A 6,705-nucleotide genomic window follows, 5' to 3' on the forward strand; every position below is an offset into this window, starting at 1 on the left:
CCCAACATCGTGCAGCCCGCCTCCAGTGGTGTCGCGACAGGCGTGAATGGAGGGACGAATGGAGACGTGTCGTCTTCAGCGATGAGAGTCGCTTCTGCCTTGGTGCCAATCATGGTCGTATGCGTGTTTGGCGCCGTGCAGGTGAGCGCCACAATCAGGACTGCATACGACCGAGGCACACAGGGTCAACACCCGGCATCATGGTGTGGGGAGCGATCTCCTACACTGGCCGTACACCACTGGTGATCGTCGAGGGGACACTGAATAGTGCACGGTACATCCAAACCGTCATCGAACCCATCGTTCTACCATTCCTAGACCGGCAAGGGAACTTGCTGTTCCAACAGGACAATGCACGTCCGCATGTATCCCGTGCCACCCAACGTGCTCTAGAAGGTGTAAGTCAACTACCCTGGCCAGCAAGATCTCCGGATGTGTCCCCCATTGAGCATGTTTGGGACTGGATGAAGCGTCGTCTCATGCGGTCTGCACGTCCAGCACGAACGCTGGTCCAACTGAGGCGCCAGGTGGAAATGGCATGGCAAGCCGTTCCACAGGACTACATCCAGAATCTCTACGATCGTCTCCATGGGAGAATAGCAGCCTGCATTGCTGCGAAAGGTGGATATACACTGTACTAGTGCCGACATTGTGCATGCTCTGTTGCCTGTGTCTATGTGCCTGTGGTTCTGTCAGTGTGATCATGTGATGTATCTGACCCCAGGAATGTGTCAATAAAGTTACCCCTTCCTGGGACAATGAATTCACGGTGTTCTTATTTCAGTTTCCAGGAGTGTACATTGCACATTTTTTGACATCTTCAGAAGTGCTATTTTCGGCTTTGTTATGTTGATGCGAAAATAGATCTCGGCCTGAAACTAGTGGAACATGATCTTGAGACCTAAACATTGTAGAAATAGACCGATATCGAGGTGGATCGCTAATGGTGTTGACCGTTCCACCACCACCTCCTCATGAAATTCTGCGGGTGAATCGGCAAGGTTGTCAGGTATCGTGACGAGATCGTGGGACCTCACTTGCGGTTGTTGGAAAATGCTGTGGGCGCAGACGTCGTATTGATGGACGATAATGTTCGAGTACGGGTGGCTGATACTTTCTTGGAAACGGAAGATACTGCACGCATCACGTGGCCTGCTCGCACGCCCGACTTCTATCTCATACATCATCTCTGCGACGCACTAGGCAGACGGGTTGCATAACCTCAACACCCACCAACCACTTTCCGAGACTTGGGAGCAGAAGGAAGAACGGGCGTTATTGCATCAACTTGAAATTGATAACATCGTTCACAGTATACCCTGTCGTTGCCAGCCCTGTATTATTGCCAGAGGTGGTCATACTACACTCCTGGAAATTGAAATAAGAACACCGTGAATTCATTGTCCCAGGAAGGGGAAACTTTATTGACACATTCCTGGGGTCAGATACATCACATGATCACACTGACAGAACCACAGGCACATAGACACAGGCAACAGAGCATGCACAATGTCGGCACTAGTACAGTGTATATCCACCTTTCGCAGCAATGCAGGCTGCTATTCTCCCATGGAGACGATCGTAGAGATGCTGGATGTAGTCCTGTGGAACGGCTTGCCATGCCATTTCCACCTGGCGCCTCAGTTGGACCAGCGTTCGTGCTGGACGTGCAGACCGCGTGAGACGACGCTTCATCCAGTCCCAAACATGCTCAATGGGGGACAGATCCGGAGATCTTGCAGGCCAGGGTAGTTGACTTACACCTTCTAGAGCACGTTGGGTGGCACGGGATACATGCGGACGTGCATTGTCCTGTTGGAACAGCAAGTTCCCTTGCCGGTCTAGGAATGGTAGAACGATGGGTTCGATGACGGTTTGGATGTACCGTGCACTATTCAGTGTCCCCTCGACGATCACCAGTGGTGTACGGCCAGTGTAGGAGATCGCTCCCCACACCATGATGCCGGGTGTTGGCCCTGTGTGCCTCGGTCGTATGCAGTCCTGATTGTGGCGCTCACTTGCACGGCGCCAAACACGCATACGACCATCATTGGCACCAAGGCAGAAGCGACTCTCATCGCTGAAGACGACACGTCTCCATTCGTCCCTCCATTCACGCCTGTCGCGACACCACTGGAGGCGGGCTGCACGATGTTGGGGCGTGAGCGGAAGACGGCCTAACGGTGTGCGGGACCGTAGCCCACTTCATGGAGACGGTTGCGAATGGTCCTCGCCGATACCCCAGGAGCAACAGTGTCCCTAATTTGCTGGGAAGTGGCGGTGTGGTCCCCTACGGCACTGCGTAGGATCCTACGGTCTTGGCGTGCATCCGTGCGTCGCTGCGGTCCGGTCCCAGGTCGACGGGCACGTGCACCTTCCGCCGACCACTGGCGACAACATCGATGTACTGTGGAGACCTCACGCCCCACGTGTTGAGCAATTCGGCGGTACGTCCACCCGGCCTCCCGCATGCCCACTATACGCCCTCGCTCAAAGTCCGTCAACTGCACATACGGTTCACGTCCACGCTGTCGCGGCATGCTACCAGTGTTAAAGACTGCGATGGAGCTCCGTATGCCACGGCAAACTGGCTGACACTGACGGCGGCGGTGCACAAATGCTGCGCAGCTAGCGCCACTCGACGGCCAACACCGCGGTACCTGGTGTGTCCGCTGTGCCGTGCGTGTGATCATTGCTTGTACAGCCCTCTCGCAGTGTCCGGAGCAAGTATGGTGGGTCTGACACACCGGTGTCAATGTGTTCTTTTTTCCATTTCCAGGAGTGTACATACTGAACGCATTAATCAGTTGCCGCAAATCCATGAAGTTGAGCAAAAAAAAAAAAAAAAACATTTTTGTCTACCGTTATACATTTTGCAATTGTTCACGGTCTGTATTCTTTATATTGTTTCTACTCTACTATCACCTATTTACACTGTTACGTGGCGAAATAAACGCAACTTTGCAAAATTTCCGTTTGTTAATTTTGGACACCAGTATAGTACAGGGCCCAAAGTGCAGTATAGTACAGGGCCCAAAGTGCTCAGTAATGGCCCGGATTAGGCCACTTCCGAGCCTGGCACAGAGCCGTTTCCAGGAGGTACGCGACGTCCGCTCTGGCAGTAGGGCGATGTCAGCTAACCGTACGCCCAGTTCGTTTGCTGCCGGTGATGACGGAACACTCGACACATCGTGGTACGGGGGCCGGACAGCTCGGTGGTGACCCAGATAATGTCACGTCCGAGGCCGGCACTGCGCGCTTCCGGCGCCTGCGTGGGGAAAAATAAAGGCAGGGCCAGGCGACCGTAAAAAAGCGCCCTGGCAACGCAGTATCTGTCATCGGTTTCCAGCCAGATCCGAGAGCTGTTCCATGACGGACCTGATGTAGGTCATCCAGCGCACTGCTACTACAAGTGTGTGTGTGTGTGTGTGTGTGTGTGTGTGTGTGTGTGTGTGTGTGTGTGTGTGTGAGAGAGAGAGAGAGAGAGAGAGAGAGAGAGAGAGAGAGAGAAATCCCTTTCCTCGTAAATTTCCCGCCTTCATACGAGGTGCATTCAAGTTCTAAGGCCTCCGATTTTTTTTCTAATTAACTACTCACCCGAAATCGATGAAACTGGCGTTACTTCTCGACGTAATCGCCCTGCAGACGTACACATTTTTCACAACGCTGACGCCATGATTCCATGGCAACGGCGAAGGCTTCTTTAGGAGTCTGTTTTGACCACTGGAAAACCGCTGAGGCAATAGCAGCACGGCTGGTGAATGTGCGGCCACGGAGAATGTCTTTCATTGTTGGAAAAAGCCAAAAGTCACTAGGAGCCAGGTCAGGTGAGTAGGGAGCATGAGGAATCACTTCAAAGTTGTTATCACGAAGAAACTGTTGAGTAACGTTAGCTCGATGTGCGGGTGCGTTGTCTTGGTGAAACAGCACACGCGCAGCCCTTCCCGGACGTTTCAGTTGCAGTGCAGGAAGGAATTTGTTCTTCAAAACATTTTTGTAGGATGCACCTGTTACCGTAGTGCCCTTTGGAACGCAATGGGTAAGGATTACGCCCTCGCTGTCCCAGAACATGGACACCACCATTTTTTCAGCACTGGCGGTTACCCGAAATTTTTTTGGTGGCGGTGAATCTGTGTGCTTCCATTGAGCTGACTGGCGCTTTGTTTCTGGATTGAAAAATGGCATCCACGTCTCATCCATTGTCACAACCGACGAAAAGAAAGTCCCATTCGTACTGTCGTTGCGTGTCGACATTGCTCGGCAACATGCCACACGGGCAGCCGTGTTGTCGTCCGTCAGCATTCGTGGCACCCACCTGGATGACATTTTTCGCACTTTCAGGTCGTCGTGCAGGATTGTGTGCACAGAACCCACAGAAATGCCAACTCTGGAGGCGATCTGTTCAACAGTCATTCGGTGATCCCCCAAAACAATTCTCTCCACTTTCTCGATCGTGTCGTCAGACCGGCTTGTGCGAGCCCGAGGTTGTTTCGGTTTGTTGTCACACGATGTTCTGCCTTCATTAAACCGTCGCACCCACGAACGCACTTTCGACACACCCATAACTCCATCACCACATGTCTCCTTCAACTGTCGATGAATTTCAATTGGTTTCACACCACACAAATTCAGAAAACGAATGATTGCACGCTGTTCAATTAAGGAAAACGTCGCCATTTTAAGTATTTAAAACGGTTCTCATTCTCGCCGCTGGCGGTAAAATTCCATCTGCCGTACGGTGCTGCCATCTCTGGGACGTATTGACAATGAACGCGGCCTCATTTTAAAGCAATGCGCATGTTTCTATCTCTTTCCAGTCCGGAGAAAAAAAATCGGAGGCCTTAGAACTTGAATGCACCTCGTACTCTGTGTGTTACCACAGATGACGTCTCACTGATCTCTTTTGTACTTAGATCACAGTACACCCGAGGTGTCTAGTTGATCCACTGCCTTGAGTGGAATGCATGTTGTGAGTATGTTGACCAACCTGAAGGCCGCTATAGTTGTATCACGCCAGGTGATATGCCAGTATGGCGATGACGAATACACGCTTCCAATGTGCGTTCACCGCGATGTCGCCAAACACGAATGCGATCATCATGATGCTGTAAACAGAACCTGGATTCATCTGAAAAAATGACGTTTCGCCATTCGTGCACCCAGGTTCGTCGTTGAGTACACCATCGCAGGCGCTCCTGTCTGTGATGCAGCGTCAAGGGTAACCGCAGCCATGGTCTCCAAGCTGATAGTCCGTGCTGCAGCAAACGTCGTCGAACTGTTCGTGCAGATGGTTGTTGTTGTGTCTAGACAAGACAGTCTAGACACAAGGCGAGGTAACCGAAATGCACGCGTACACACACACCGGCTGGCGTGAGTTCTGGAACAGTATACGTATTGAATGCTATAAAGAAAAGTACGTAGCTGCGTTAATACTTAACTTTAAATCATCCTTGTGGTACATCGCTCCTGACGATACAAATGAGACACTTTAAATATGGTTAATGGCGCCTTGCTAGGTCGTAGCCATGGACTTAGCTGAAGGCTATTCTAACTGTCTCTCGGCAAATGAGAGAAAGGCTTCGTCAGTGTAGTCGCTAGCAAAATCGTCGTACAACTGGGGCGAGTGCTAATACGTCTCTCTAGACCTGCCGTGTGGTGGCGCTCGGTCTACAAATACTGACTGTGGCGACACGCGGGTCCGACATGTACTAATGGACCGCGGCCGATTTAAAGCTACCACCTAGCAAGTGTGGTGTCTGGCGGTGACACCACAGTTGTTGTCTTGGAAACGTCGGCATCTGTTGAGTTAGGGATCGAGACGTGGCTGCACGATCCGTTACAGCCATACGGATAAAATGCCTGTCATCTCGACTGCTAGTGATACTAGGCCGTCAGGATCCAGCACGGCGTTCTGTATTACCCTCCTGAACCCACCGATTCCATATTCTGCTAACAGTCGTAGGATCTCGACCGAGGCGAGCAGCAATGTTGCGATACGATAAACCGCAATCGCGATAGGCTACAATCCGACCTTTATCAAAGTCGGAAACGTGATGGTACGCATTTCTCCTCCTTACATGAGGCTTCGCAACAACGTTTATGCAGGCAAGGCCGGTCAACTGCTGTTTGTGTATGAGAAATTGGTTGGAAACTTTCCTCCTGTCAGCACGTTGTAGATGTCGCCACCGGCGCCAACCTTGCGTGAATGCTCTGAAAAGCTAATCCTTTGCATAGACAGCATCTTCTTCTTGTCGGTTAAATTTCGCGTCTGTAGCACGTCATCTTTGTGGTGTAGCAATTTTAATGGCCAGTAGTGTAGATATACTATTTACTGAGTCTTGGTGTACAAAGATCATACTGTCATTGGTATACGTTTCTTTTAGATATGTAAGAATGACGTGAAAGAGGGTGACATAGGTACGTTGCAGAAGAGCACGCCTAAGATCCAGAATCTGGGACAGATTCTGATGCGGATGATGTAGCTACCATATCTACCGTTTTAAATGCTACAACTGATGATAGTCTGGGCAACACAGTATCACGTGCTGTAAAGTTGGTTATAACGCCACGCCTTTGCTACAAATACTTCCGTTGAGAGAACATCCGGAACTTAGCATCATAAATATTGGTTCTAGCCAGTCCTTTGGGAAATGTCTTCCTTTCGAGGCTAATACTTCCTGACGGAGGCTGACATTGAAGAAAAAA

This window comes from Schistocerca cancellata, chromosome 12, assembly GCF_023864275.1.
Source record: "Schistocerca cancellata isolate TAMUIC-IGC-003103 chromosome 12, iqSchCanc2.1, whole genome shotgun sequence".
Classification (NCBI taxonomy): domain Eukaryota; kingdom Metazoa; phylum Arthropoda; class Insecta; order Orthoptera; family Acrididae; genus Schistocerca; species Schistocerca cancellata.